Source organism: Sinocyclocheilus grahami, unplaced genomic scaffold (assembly GCF_001515645.1).
Source record: "Sinocyclocheilus grahami isolate Dianchi unplaced genomic scaffold, SAMN03320097.WGS_v1.1 scaffold158.1, whole genome shotgun sequence".
Classification (NCBI taxonomy): Eukaryota; Metazoa; Chordata; class Actinopteri; order Cypriniformes; family Cyprinidae; genus Sinocyclocheilus; species Sinocyclocheilus grahami.
Genome location: NW_015505337.1, coordinates 1,365,859 through 1,381,633, shown reverse-complemented (window position 1 = coordinate 1,381,633; position 15,775 = coordinate 1,365,859). Strand labels below are relative to the sequence as shown.

At 38.3% G+C, this 15,775-nt stretch overlaps 1 long non-coding RNA gene across 2 annotated transcripts in view; it reads right to left on the bottom strand.

Annotated features, from left to right (window-relative positions):
* Positions 1 to 12,312, bottom strand: part of LOC107592789 (uncharacterized) — a 21,990-nt gene extending 9,678 nt beyond the window's left edge. Inside the window, exons 1-2 of one of the 2 annotated variants that reach the window (XR_001610027.1) lie at positions 12,098 to 12,312; positions 2,281 to 2,405 (exon numbers count right to left, since the gene is read on the bottom strand). This is a non-coding gene — a long non-coding RNA (uncharacterized lncRNA). Of the gene's footprint in view, positions 1 to 2,280; positions 2,406 to 11,402; positions 11,614 to 12,097 lie in introns of those variants that run through there. The other variant, XR_001610026.1, reaches the window with a different exon arrangement.
* Between the last annotated feature and the right edge of the window lie 3,463 nt (positions 12,313 to 15,775).

Here is a 15,775-nt window from a genome sequence, read left to right as displayed (position 1 = left end):
GCCAATGGCGATTCAATTGCCAAGGTGTTCGTAGAGGGCTGCCACAACACATTTGCATCGTGACAACAGGTTTTTCCTAGGTAAGCACCATTAATATCTTTCAGAACATGTATAAAATGTTTGCTTTTGTCGTAATATATTTTGAGGTCTATTTCATTGGTGAAGCTGTCTATCTAGGCTTTGTATCCATCCATCACATATCCAGTTGTTTTGACAAAGTTTCTTTATCTTTCTTATAGGACAGTGCAGATTTGACCATTGAGGGAAAGAGTGGGAGAGAGTGGAGGAATGAGTTTGAGACAAGATCCAAGTCCCAGAAGTAAAACAGCTGTAGTTGTCGTGATGATCGGACTACCTGACATCACCTATTAAAACACACAAAAAAATCTATACGGTCACAATAGGAAATTGTCTTGTTTTACCACTTTACCCTCAGGCTGCACTGCTGATTAATTACAGTGCTATTTATGGCATTCATTCCTGTATGAGTGTACAGTTACTTGAGCCGTGTCAAAAATATGAAGAAAGAACAAACAAGCCATCCTCACGCCAAAGGCTCAGAGAGACAAACAAACAGCCACACAGTGCTCTTCTCCACTGCAGTGGCCTTGTGGCTGTGAGCTGTGTCAGCTGTCAGAGACAGGCCAGGCCACTGTTATCTGCCCCTTTATCATCCTCATTTCTGACAGCTGACACTTTCAGAAAACCCAACTCGCTTTCTCACCCCGAACAAAACCTTGCAGATGTGAGCAGCCCTGACCCTTGACCCCACAAGCCTTTCCTTAAATCTTCTCAGACAGTTTTCGGTAACAAAGAGCCCTGAGTCACAGCTCTGTCACTCAGTGAGTCAGGTGATGAGGCGTGCGTTTGAGGGAGATGCTGTAGGAAGCTCTTGTAATGAGAAAAGGGATTTAAGGTTGAAGTGTTTGCTGTTGACTAGAGATGCCAACGGTCTACCACTGAATAATGCATTAGACAGTGATACCATGTCAAATGGGCGTCTCTCCTTCCAGGAAAACCCATCCCACAGGATAAAGAAAAGACATGTGACCACACAATGAGGATAATGGATAACCCTTGTCCCTCCATCTACCCCTCCTCCATTCCACTTTCCTCATTCTTCACTTCTCTAACTACTTCTAATGTGGGCACAAAATATGAGAACCTGCCCAAGCTGTGATCATAAATATAAAAAAATTAATCTGACCTCTTGACAGGTACAGGTCTATAGGGGTATGAAAATCTCAGAACTGAAGTGACTCATATGGATACCACTGCACGTGCAGTCAATGAATAATGATTTTGACTAATGAAAATTCCATGATTTTTCCATTATGCAAGATGTGCATAAAATGATTTTTCAGAAATAAATTGTATACACATTTTTAATAAAAAATATAAAAAGATTTTTTTACTGAATACATATTTAAAATATATTTTTTTAAAGGGGTCATATGATGCGATTTAAATTTTTCCTTTCTCTTTGGAGTGTTACAAGCTCTTGGTGCATAAAGAAGATCTGTAAAGTTGCAAAGACTAAAGTCTCAAATCCAAAGAGATATTCTTTATAAAAGTTAAGAGTCAACCACGCCTACCTAAAACGGCTCGTTCTAACACGCTCCCACATGTCTATGTCACGATGTGGGAAGATTTGCATGACGCTGCCCAATTGTTCACGCAAAGAAAGCAACACACATTTCAGTTCAAACAACTTGTAAAAGTGCATGTAGCATCCTATGACCCCCTTAAACACACCTCAAAACAAAACAAAAAAAAGCTGTAAGATAATTTTGGGAGTGTTAAAGGCAATGCCCAAGTCCAGCCTGCCCAAATGCATCATCTAAGCTCCCATATTGTTGGAGTCAGGAAGTAAAGCTGTGCTGATTACAGAAGTTGTTGCAGCACAAGTGATGGCTGAGATGAAAATCACTGTAGTTTCCTGGAAACTCTTGATTCGCTCTGCCTCTCCGTCTGACCTCAGCAGAGCATTCTGTCTGATACAGAACCTCTCTTATCTTTAAAACTATCCCTCATTTAGTCTAGCTTCACTCCTCACTAATGCACTGCTCCCCTCACTTCTGCCATGCCCTCCATCAGTTCCCCTCCTCCCTTAAGACTGCTCTGAGATTACTGTGCCGCACAACTGCCTAACGCGTTGCTGTGACAACAGCTTTGTCTGTGGGTGGGAGGTCCCAAGGGCTGAGAACCAAACGAGAGGAAAAACACAAAGACACACACACACACACACACACAGGGGAGAAGCTATACGGGGGTCCTCACCCGAGTTTGCTGGCAGCCCAGGATAAGCCCTCCAGACTGTAGCAGGATCTCCTCTCTCGTCAGTGCTGACCCGCCTGCCTCCTCTTTTCCCCTGAATGCTAAAAATCTGTCTCTCTTGACTCCTCCTGCAATAAACAGAGAGAAATTGTCTCATCAGATCACAAGCGGATGACACCAAATGCAGGTGAACACACACACACACAGCATTTGTAGAGTAAACACTAATCTGTCCTGATTTGTCGCAGACAAGAACAAAGGACAAGGATAATATAAGTAATTTATATTTAGTATTAGCTTCTCTCTCTCTCCATATATATACATATATATATATGCATTTTAGACAATTTATGTAAACTGTATACATACTAAAGTGCTTTTTCTGCATTATAATTCACACAGCCATCTCTGAGGTCATCATTGTGCAGTGACAGAGCAAAAGTCCCATAATGCACAAGGCAGGAATGCAAAATAGCCTGGGAATGACATTTCTCAGCAGGCCAGACCGACATAAGGGCTCTATTGTGAGCGCCTACATGTGTACGCTTTCTCATGCAACCTCAATACCTGATTACTAGTTAAACCAAAGTCAAGGTTACATTAAGACAAAAGAACAAGTGCTGAAAAAAACAGGCCTGCAGAGATTTATTTCATTAAACATCTAAGCCACTGTTGTTTCTTGGGATGCAGCTGTGCTGATATCGACAGGACAAAATCCAATTAATCTTTCCTATAAAAAGGTAAGAGGATTGTAGCTTTACACCTACACACAGATGTAGCTTGAGCGTAGTCAACATCCATGTGAGCTCCACACACTCTCTACATTATTCAGGTAGTCATGCTGATGTCATTATTAAAGTGGTTTCCACCCTGTTGGCCGCAGATAAGAACAATCTTACGGCCGCCCACTACAACGCACCAGAGACAATATGCAATACTGAGCTAAATCAAACAATCCCCCAACTGACAATGCCAAAAGCCCCTTACATTTACATAACAGCCATCTATCTTCCATGAGAGCAGCTCAGATGGATGACTGAGTAATAGTGCTTTCCAGTCCAAAATTAACACTCAACAAGAGCCAATTTAATGTTAAAATTGGCTCTGGCAAGAAAATGTATGAAGTTACTGGAAAGTTGGCCATAACTTTTGTTTAGAAAATACAACATGGTTTTAAACAGCAACACATATTCTGACCTTTGCTTTTTAATCTGGCATCAGTGAAGTGAGTAAATCAGGTCTGATCATATCAGAGAAATAGCCTAGATTTTCTACGTCTGTCGTTTGTCCCCCAACAAGTCTTACTTCAGAAGAATTACCATTAGAATCTAGACAGGAAGTCTAAAGAAAATATTTTTAACAGGGAAAAAAGATAAAAAGCCCAATTTTATTTTCTTTATTTATAAAAAAAAAAAAATTATTCAACATCCCATTGCTCAGCTTTCCTCCAAAAATTTGCAAATTGCAATATCTATGTAGGCTAGGCTGTTAAAATATAAACATTACATTCTAAAACACACAAAAAATGCTTTTTAAATTAGAACTTAAAATCACTAAATTAAAAATAAAAATAAACGAAAAAAAAAAAAACAGGGAGAGGTCAGAGGAACACATTCACTCATTTAAACTGTGATTATATTACTATTAATCTACCACATTACAATAGTTCCTTTACAGTTACTGCTCTCATAAAAAAAATTTATTTTTTGCCATATGTACAAATTTCAAACAACATCTAACAACAAATATCAAGCAGGTCAGTATCTGTCAACACACCTATCTGTCAAAGAAACTGCCCTAATTTATATGTTTACGAGCTAGTTTAAAGCATGTCACACGTCTCACTAAGTGCCTTCACTAATTTTCAGATGTGCCTGCAACAAACTATATTGATATAATCAGAATTGTCTTGAATACATATCCTAACAGGTTCTTCATACTGTAAATGTGCACTGTCAGGAGAGGGGAGGCACTCATCCATCACTGTCCCAGCCCCGCTTCAAACCACACTTCTTTCAAGCATGTATTAATTTAATATTATTTTATTTGAAATATTTGTATTTTAAAAAATGTTTAAAACACACACCACAATAAACAAAGTTTGTTTATCTCTAAACCTGTTTAAGCTATGATAACAGACTCAGCAAATATCAGGATATGAAAATTCTATACTTTTGCCAAGCAATTACAGCCAATAAGGTCATTCTGTACCCTGGTGCCGTGCAACGAGGCTTTAGTTAATGTCATTTTACAGAGCGTGCACACGTATAAACACAAACACGTTCACACCAACATGAACCGTCTTCAGGATATTTTCCCTTCCCCCCACTGGATGACACAACATGCAGTGGAGAGCCCCAAGACTAAAAAACATATAAATAGAGCCTCGAACCATCTGCTGCTCAAGAGCTTAAGTAGCCTACTTCAAACCCTCCTCTTCCATTCAGCGGCAGGCTGGCCACTCAACTACAGCTCGGCCCAGCACACTAAGCCTCTGGCCTCTTACACAAGGAATAGGGACATCTGGGTGCTTACAAATAGAATCATCCCTTTACACTGGTGTAGGATCAGCTCTATCAACTCAAATCCGAATCTTAGCCTTTATTAGATAAATAATTAGGCTGACCTATGATAAATGCCAATGGGAAGGCTAATATTTCCCAGTGTGGAAGACTAGGCAGGGATGAGGCGAGGTAGATTAGGAATTGCACGTTCGTGGTACATGCAGGTGTTTCAAGCTAGAGCAGGTGCAGCACGGCTGGCCCAGAGGCAGTGGGTGTGTCCTCACCGTGCCAGCCAATAGGACGTGAGCAATAGTGGTGACCGTCTCAACAACCCTGTTGTTTTTCATTCCACCTGGGAAACGGTCCTAACAGATACTGCGGCTGTGAACACACACAGTGGACTCTCACCGGTCACATTCCTGGCAAGCTTTGTAATAGAGTAGTTTCACTAATGCAAACGAAATGAGAAAGTAAACAAGGGTTGTCAAAGTGATCAAGTGTGAAAATGATCAAGTCCAAACATATTCATATTCCACTTTACACATGAATAGTTATTTTCACTAGTTCTGTTGGCTATAATTTAGAATTGTCAAGCACTATTCATAAAAGATTGGCCCATTAACAGAGTGCATTGCACTGTTTTTCGCAATGCAAAAACACACAAACAAATTACAGAATGTAGTTCTAAAAATAAAAAATGCATGCATTGTACATAAATCAGTCAACCAATAATTTCAATAATCTTAACCGACATTCATAACAATACCACAGCTTTTATGGCCTGTTACCTTAAACAAACAACAAAGAACTCCACTTAACACACTGAATAACATGCATTATTCACAGGAAGGATGTTTTCTTCCTGGGCCTGGCAGCCTCAGTCCTGCACAGGATGAACCTGTTACGCTGACAGACATGAAACAGCTCGCCCTGAGGAGTGGCTAGTATGGAAAACAGTACCTGAATGCTGTGACAGGGTGGGAACAAAGCTCTTTTCCTATCATCAGCCTTCAATAGGTTTTGTAACTATACGACAATATATCAAAGCTCTGGGGTCTACCACACCTTTACAGTGAAAAAGACACTATGCATTGACACCTCACAGATATGAATCTCTCTCATCAGAGAAGAACTGGAAAATACACAAAAAGAAAAAGCAATGTCTGGAAAGACATCATGCAGGATAGAGGGAAGCCGGACAGGCCGACACTTCCATGGCTGTCACTGTAGAGGAGAAACAGACCAGGATCGTTATCTTCCCCAAAGCTCCAGCTCAACATTCCAACACCCAGTGTTTGCATACCAAAAAAATTCCAGATTCCAGGCTCCTAAGAATCGGACACGTACCACTTAGTGCCAGGAGGGAGAGCAATGCTGAAGAGAAAGTGGAAAAGAAAGGGAAAGAGACAAACAGAGGGAAAATATGTGGCAAGAGCATGGTATAGACAACACTAGCATGCAGAAGAATCACTTTTGACCTTTGCAGTGCAGAACAGAAAATAAAACCAACACATGACCTTCAAAGCTATTAATAAGTAAACCATTTTACTTGCTTTCCCTTGACTTACAACCTCCATAGAAGACATTCAGATAGTCATATGCATGCAAATATATTTGGAAAATAAATGACCCAAGAGATCGGTAGGTGTGAAAACAACACTGTGAGGCTCCACCTATCAAGCCTAAAGGTCGACTATGCATTCGCAGACCACTTTGTCAAAAACAACAAAAAGATTCCAGTTCTGAAAACTGTAGCAAAATACTTACAAAATGTTTGCGACAGCTATAGTTTTACTTAAAAGCAGTTTCTCTGGGCATGTGACCAAAAGTGCCAACAATTGTTCTGTAGTCATTCTGTTTGTGTCATTCTGAACAGATGAATTAACAGCCAGGCGTTCATTAAATCTAAATTTTTTAATTTGAATGAAAATTTAACCAAAAATATCTTTGTGTGAACAGGTCTTACAAGGATAGTCCACTCAAAAAATGAAAATTCTGTCATTATTTACTCACGTCATTACAAACATGCATGACTTACCTTCTTCTGTGAAACAAAATATTTTGAAGAATGCTGATAACCAAACGGTTTCATTTTCCACTGCCTACCACAGTATTTTTGTCCATACAATGTAAGTCAAGGGGAACTGTAAAAACTCTATTATTACTAACTTTCTTAAAAACATCTTCTTTTTTTGTTCCACAGAAGAAATAAAGTCATACAGGTTTGGAATGGTTCAAACCAAGTTCTCAAAATGATACAATGTGAGCACTTCTGAGGAAGAATTAACCACAGGATTTTTCATACTTTGTAGGGTCATGGCATTGCAACTTTAAAACACAACCCTAACCACTATAAAAAGCAGGGGTGGGACAATATATCGATATGGTGATATATCGTTGTCCTTTATGCGATACGAGAACTGATATCTGGCGCCAAATATCGATATTTTACTACAATATGGCACTCTATATAGATTTCCCTGCTCCCAGTATCTAAAAAAAATGCGTGGAAATCGCGGCCGCGGCTTTTACACCTTCTTTCCAAAGCGCTCTGAGCAACCATGAACTGCGTTCTCTATGAAGATGGGGAAGCACGAGGAACCGAAGGATAAACAGATTTCCAGCCACTGTATTAGCTCTACTGCTCTATATATGTTTATGGAGATAAAAGGAGATGGAGATAAAAAAAAAAAAAACTGCCCCGGAACAGCTATCAGCGTGGACTGTAGGCATTGATCACGTTATTATTGCAGAGCGCATATTGAGTCCGTGCAATATATCGATTATCGCAGAATCGCGATATTATCGTATCGTGAGCCATGTATCGTGATTCGTATCGTGAGGTACCCTGCGATTCCCACTCCTAATAAAAAGACAAGCTTAACCTACCATCTTGCATTGAAAAACGATCATTTTCAATCCATAGTGATAGGAATATGAAATTACCAGCATGGTTCTACAAAAAAAAAAAAAAAAAGCAGCATAAAAAAATATCTGCATGTTTTAAAGTGTGCTGATGTGTTGCAATTTATAGCACTGGAAGCCTATTAGACAGTGCTGGTGATCTGTAGCTCAACCACTCTTGAGTGGTTACTGCACCTAGACCATCCTGCAATGACTGAGAGATTTGACAGACCCCAAACGGAATCAATAGATTAATAAGGATTCCTCACAGCTAGTATTAGCCAAGTGACAAACAGTGATAAGAAACATTTCACACAACTGATGAGGACACTTTTCAAGTCGGTGATTTGAGAGCTGTATGCTATCCTTTCGGGGTCGTTAGATTGAACACTCAGGGGCCATGTTGTTATTGACCTTCACGGGCCTCCTGAAAACTAGTGGGAAAATCCAGGTCTAGACAAAATAGCCCCCTGGCATTTTGGATGGGCTCTCTAGGAGAGTTTGTGGCTTGTTAATTCCTAGCCTTGGCGGACCATCAGGACAGCAGAGGCGGTGCATATTGAGAATTCCTCAGGGGACAAAGATGGGACACAGCGGTTCTGTACATTGCTGGCACTGGTCCCAGTCCCTTCCCGCACCACCACCCATGTGATAAAAAAGTCCTGTCTACACCTTCATAATTCTCCTCCCACATCAATGCATCACACACATCTGAGAATGAGAATGAAACACTTGAGACTATCAGCCTACTTGCTAATTCAACACATAACTATAAAATACTTGCTGATAACATTTAATGCTGGTGTCTGTCACTATAGTGGATATGAACTAGTGCTTGACAAATACAGGTAGGTATTTCAATAGTCAATGCAAAGCAACAAAAAAATATCTAGAGAAGGGGTGGCTAAATATACACTATCATTTATGTTCAAAGTCAGTATTTTTATATTTATTTATTAATACTTTGCAAGAATGCATTAATTTGAACATGTGACAGTAAAATCATTTTAATGTTGCAAAAGATCATTTCAAATAAATGATGTTTTTGAACTTTCGATTCAACAAAAAAATTCTAGAGAAAAAAAAGTACCATGTTTCCACAAAAATATTAAGCAGCACAACTGCTTTCAACACTTATAAATATAATTTATGTTTCGTAAGCACAAATCAGCATATTAAAATGTATTCCTACTAGTTCTCTGAAAGATGATGTGACACTAAAGTCTGGATGGCTGCTGAAAATTCACCTCTGCCAAATAATACATTTCGTTTTAAAATATATTCAATACTATAAAAATATTTAAATGTACATTTTAAAATATTACAGTTTTACAGTATTTCTGATTACATAAATGCTGCCTTGGTGAGCATAAAAGAAATTAAACACAAAAACACTAAAAAACATGAACAACTCTTTTGAATGGTAGTGCATATAACAAGTAAAGTTCTTTTTACACATTTTTTTACACAACCACTAAAAATATTATAAAACAAAAAGTATTATTTAATTATTACATGAACAATTTTATATTGTGTAATAATTTTATATGAACAATTACATTAAGATATAAATGATCATTATTTATATTTAAATCCACTGATGACGAAAGGAGTCCCCCTGTGTGCTATATCCTACAATATATCCATCAGATTTCATCAGTCTGACAGGCCAGACTCACTGAAGGAACGTGGCGGTGAGGTAATATGATTCGAGAACGTGCTGGCATTAACACCTCTCGCTCTACTCTGAAAACAGATACGTCTCCTTGAAAGAAAGCTCATCTGATTCAGAGCCAAAACCCTCTATCATCTGTTATAGCATAATTTATTTGCGCAGTATCTCCACACCAGCAGCAAACAAACAAAACATCCATAAATAACCCATTACCATCATCATAATCTTCATCAACAGCCTTGAACCATTTTATGGAACAAACGATCTCGGACTTCAACATAAGCATAAAGAGCAGGGAAGGTTATCTCTGTGACGGAGCTGATACGGGTTACCTTCGGTCACCTCCGAAGCTGAATTATATCACAACATGCAGTGGAGACTTATCTTTAAACAACACAGAGCTGCCAGCTGACTCGCAGCTTGTGATCTGAGGAAATGATAAGATTGTCAATTGTGTTCCTAATAATGGAATGAAGAGATGGATCACAACCAGACCCTGCTGGGACTTTTTGGTGACTTGGTGACTATAAGACAAACAAAAACAAGCCAAAAATGTTAAAAGTGAAGCACTTACAATTAAAGTCTATGGGTCAACCATCACACTCTCGCAGATTTTCATATAAGATATGTCTGTCAACATTTTTATTTGTTTGCTTTTTAAATACTGTCGGGTTCCCACAAGATTTTCTAAGACTTCTCCAGTTGTTTATTATTGATAGCATTATTATATGACTTTTTCTATGCAAAGAGATACTTTAGGTTGAGCATAACTAAAAAACATTCTATTGAAATTTCAATGACTGTTATAGCTTTGATTAATTTCTGTGGCTTTTGCAGGCATAGGATTCCCAGGATTGTGGAAAGAAACCTGAAACTGAGGAAACATTATTTCTGTTGGCAATTACAGCACGATACTGTCCATAGCTTAGTTTGTATTTAATTAAGAATTTACATTTAAATACAATTATTCCACAATTTAAACGGTTTTTGGAAATTAAAGGACATTTTGGAGACCACGAGTTACATGTACTATAGTCACCGAGCGTGAACTAGTAACACAAGAAAAGATCAAGATTGGAGAACTTTATTTTCTTCTCCTTTACTAGCACATCAAACTGTCAGAGTCCTTTGAATATGCAAAAAGGAGGTTGATAAAATAAACCAGAACACTTAACACACAATTTTATAAGCACATAAACACTTTTAACATGCCTAGTAAACACAGTCCAGTGTGTCTAGAATCCAAGACCATTTTAATGAATGACATACGCTCTTCAATTGACTGATAATACAAAAATGATCAACTTTTAAACTGTAGATATCTGTCTGACTGGTGAAATACATTCTCCTCTAACGTTACTTCCCCAAGGCATTTCAGCCATAAAATAAAACGATAACGCCCTTTCCATGTCAGCTTTGATCCATAGTATCCCAGTAATCACTCCAGAGAGAATATGAAGAGTCAGTGATATCTGATTTCTGAACAATGCGACGTTTGTGTCCTAATGGCTGTAATGAAGGTAGATGAACAATGGCAGTCCGTGTATCAATCAAAGAAACTTCCATGCAGTTTCAACAGGTTGTTTGAGGAGCTTTAGATCAGCCATTTTCAGCCTGTATCTTCAAGTTCACATGAACTTAATCTAAAGCAGCAGGGTAACTGTCTCACGACCCAGTGAGCTGCCACTTTTTGAGCAATGAACGCGCCTATGATGCCTAAAAATGCTGCCTAGGTAGGCAGCTCATTGGGTTTTGAGGGACAGCCGTTGTATGAGCTTGGTTGGTATGCCCTAAAAACTCCAAAAATAGTGAAACATAGAACGTATAAATCCTATAAACAGTCTCTTCAATGTTTATAGAGTTTAATTTCAGAGAAATTAGAGTTTGCTTTAGTGTTTTGCTAAATATATTTGCATTGCTAACACTGCTAGCTGGCCACTTCCCGAAGTGCAGCGCTGCTTTCTTTCCCAGGCAACCTGTTGCAAACAACACTTACGCCGCGTTTAAACGGCCAAACAACTTGAAAGAGTCGCTTAGCTTACCTCTTCAGTTAGATACGCCGTCCCTTTAGTCCAGTTAGTGTATAAATACTCCCAAACAAGCGGTTTTATTCACAGAACAGCTCATGAGATTGTTGTCATGTTGAGAGACAGGTCGCCGCGGCTCCAGTCTCTGTACTGACTGACCGAGAGCGGCTCAACAGCGCCTCCGGCAACCGCATGAGACGACGCTTCTGATTGGACAGATCCACCATGATTAAACTCCACCGTCCAATTAGGTGTGCTTTTCCTTGCGAATGTCGAGCGGACGAGAAGTCGGTCAGTTTCGGCTTGGGTTTTTGAGGCTTGTTCGGTTTTTAAATTTTATCCACTTTCAGTATTGTAGAACCAAAACGTTAAACATTAATTCAGCCTAGCCTTACGGGTTAGCAAATTGTCCACGTTAAATAGTGTGTGTTCAGAGATTAATTTGACAAACTGCTTTCTCTGCGTCTTAAATTGTACAGAAGAATGCAGATATTTTTTTTATTTTATTTTTTAAAAGACGTCCAATTAAATACAAGAGAAAACTTTAATAACGCTTAAAGGAAACAGCTTATATTTCAAGACTATGGCATCTCTTATCAATACAAAAATAAATAAGTAAATATAAATAAATAAAAAGGTGTGAACGTCCAGAAGACCCCAATTTCGGTTCAGGAAACGGCCAAACAACTTGAAAGAGTCGCTTAGCTTACCTCTTCAGTTAGATACGCCGTCCCTTTAGTCCAGTTAGTGTATAAATACTCCCAAACAAGCGGTTTTATTCACAGAACAGCTCATGAGATTGTTGTCATGTTGAGAGACAGGTCGCCGCGGCTCCAGTCTCTGTACTGACTGACCGAGAGCGGCTCAACAGCGCCTCCGGCAACCGCATGAGACGACGCTTCTGATTGGACAGATCCACCATGATTAAACTCCACCGTCCAATTAGGTGTGGTTTTCCTTGCGAATGTCGAGCGGACGAGAAGTCGGTCAGTTTCGGCTTGGGTTTTTGAGGCTTGTTCGGTTTTTAAATTTTATCCACTTTCAGTATTGTAGAACCAAAACGTTAAAAATTAATTCAGCCTAGCCTTACGGGTTAGCAAATTGTCCACGTTAAATAGTGTGTGTTCAGAGATTAATTTGACAAACTGCTTTCTCTGCGTGTTAAATTGTACAGAAGAATGCAGATATTTTTATTTTATTTTATTTTTTTAAAAGACGTCCAATTAAATACAAGAGAACACTTTAATAACGCTTAAAGGAAACAGCTTATATTTCAAGACTATGGCATCTCTTATCAATACAAAAATAAATAAGTAAATATAAATAAATAAAAAGGTGTGAACGTCCAGAAGACCCCAATTTCGGTTCAGGAAGAAAGAAAGAAAGAAAGAAAGTTTGCTCTCTGAAGTGACAGCTCCAAACATGTATTTTCCAAAAAAATACTTTCTAAATATTATCAGGCACTGTTGAAGACCTGAGTGGTCAAATCATTGTTTGGAAAATGTTTTTGGAGCTGTAAATTCAATGTGCATACTTTTTTTCTTGCTTTTCTTTGTTTATTACTTAATATTTATTAAGTATTTTTGATTTAATACAATTGTGAATATTGTATATTATTAAATAATAAACATTGATCACATATGCATGGAAATAAACAGATTTGGAGAACTCAAGTCAATCAGCTTTCAGTGTTTATTTAAAAAATGAAACTGAATCACGTCTTTACATAAGGATCAAGAATTTTAATTCTCGCATTAGATCAGTATTACAGAAAAGGATATTATAGTACAGAGGTTTTCAATATCTTTTCAGTACCATAGTATATTCCTCAGGAGTGCTGGTCACTTGTCTGTACAATATCACTCTTGCATTTTTTTTTGACTGTACATTTGATGGAATTCATTTAAAAAGGCAGTCAGCACTTAAATAAGCTGTCTTCATCTTCAAAGTTAAACAAATAAAAGTTTCCAGGGAGCTCAGCCTCTAGGATTGGGCCGGGCGAGTTTAAATGTAAGGGTAGTGTGTAAAATAGAGAGTAATAAGGGCAGAGCTATGAGGGCCAGTTTACTATGAAGTATGTCCCAGACTGATGTATAGCCTGTAGCACAGGACATGCCTCGGGGCGCGCTAAAGTAGCACAGAATTTACACAGACCCCCACCGACCGGTCATCGTTTCCACACAAAGTCTGTGCCACCCGGCGGCGCGACCACAAGACCTTCCCCCACAGCCCTGGCTTTTGGCACTGCGCACATAAACACGACTCACAAGATAAACGACAAGCAAAGTGGTTTTGTAAACCCTTTATGAAGCATAATGAAGTCTTTATGGAGCATATAATACTAAAGGGAAAGATAGCTGGGTCACCTTGGTGCACTTTGAGAAGAGATGAAAAGATCCAGCTCCTGTCATTTTGAAGAGCTTTTCATTCCTCAGTGACATTTTCTACCGATGAGAAAAGAAGCTTTCTGATGTATGTGTGACAGGCGCCAACAGCTGTCTATTAAAATACTACGGCTATCTATAAGTTCTAGCATTGAACACACAAAGCAATTGCAATGAAAGAGAACAGAGTTGCTTAATATGATAATATTCATCATTATATGAATAATCATAATAATTATAACAATATATTACAGAATAAATCTCTTATATTTCATATATATATATATATTCTCACTTTAAAAGGTATAATGTTTTCTGTCTTTGAAATACTATGATGTCTTTCGAATACAGTATTTTCAGAAATTTCACATATTCGTCTTTGTTCGAAATGTTGATTATACTGGATCAACTTCTCCCAAATCAATAAAACCTAGCTGTGCCGTTGCATATTCCAGAATAGTAATGATATGTGGACATGCACCACTTTCTTGCTCTGTACTTGGTCTGTCCCCTTAAGATGACATCATAGCCGTCCTATGACCATGACGTCCACGACTTCACCCTTGTGCAACTCCACGTATTGCTCTGTTTTCGGAGGCAACATCAGAAGGCCGTTGGCACTGCGCATGCTCATTAGCCGACTACTCATTTGGTTTCCTGTCAAGCAGAACATGGTGTTACTTGCTTTTTTGCATTCAAATAAGTTCGTTATTTGTAAGCTATATATGTATAGGCTGTATGCCGTATATACACATATACATAACTAATTATGTATACCTGTGCTCTGTGCCCAGGGAAGTGGTTCCTGGTGGTGCCATGTCAGTATACAGCGATGATATTCTGGACGTGGATCCAACTTTACATCACAGGACAGCTGCCAAGAAAAGGACACATATGGATGACATCGCAGCAGAAACCCAATGTAAGTCACAAGAAAGCAGTGGTGGATGAAGTACACAACTCAAGTACTGGAGTAAAAGTACAGATACCATAATAATACATTACTCCAGTAAAAGTATATTCCTTTTCAATTTTACTTACGTCAAAGTGCAAAAGTATTAGTTTTTTAATGCACTTAAGTATTTAAAAAAGTACTGATTGATAAATGTTTATTTTGCAATTTGATATACTCCACTCTATATGATGTATTGCAGACTATTGATTCGTAAGTAGGAAAAAGTTCTTTACATTTCATTTACAAAACTTGTCACAGCATCAAACATTAAATATATCAATACATCAATTTAGGATACCGAATTCAAATGGGCAAACAAGTGAAAATAAAATGCAACAACAGTGTTTAAAAAAATGTGTGTTGACAAATAGTATAAACATACAATATAAAAACAGACATAACAGGGCAAAATGTGTTATTTTGAGAAGAATGCTATGCAAACATACTAGTTTTATATCATTTGAAACTGCTACGGCAGCGGGGAAGATGCATGGGCTTTATTTTATGGTATTTCAATATCACGTTTAGTTTCTACCTAAAACCTACATGGTTCAGATGGTGAAATATGACATATTCAAATGCAAGCATTGCATATACAGTGGGTACGGAAAGTATTCAGACCCCCTTAAATTTTTCACTCTTTGTTATATTGCAGCCATTTGCTAAAATCATTTAAGTTAATTTTTTTTCTTCATTAATGTACACACAGCACCCCATGTTGACAGAAAAACACAGAATTGTTGACATTTTTGCAGATTTATTAAAAAAGAAAAACTGAAATATCACATGGTCCTAAGTATTCAGACCCTTTGCTGTGACACTCATATATTTAACTCAGGTGCTGTCCATTTCTTCTGATCATCCTTGAGATGGTTCTACACCTTCATTTGAGTCCAGCTGTGTTTGATTATACTGATTGGACTTGATTAGGAAAGCCACACACCTGGCTATATAAGACCTTACAGCTCACAGTGCATGGCAGAGCAAATGAGAATCATGAGGTCAAAAGGAACTGCCTGAAGAGCTCAGAAACAGAATTGTGGCAAGGC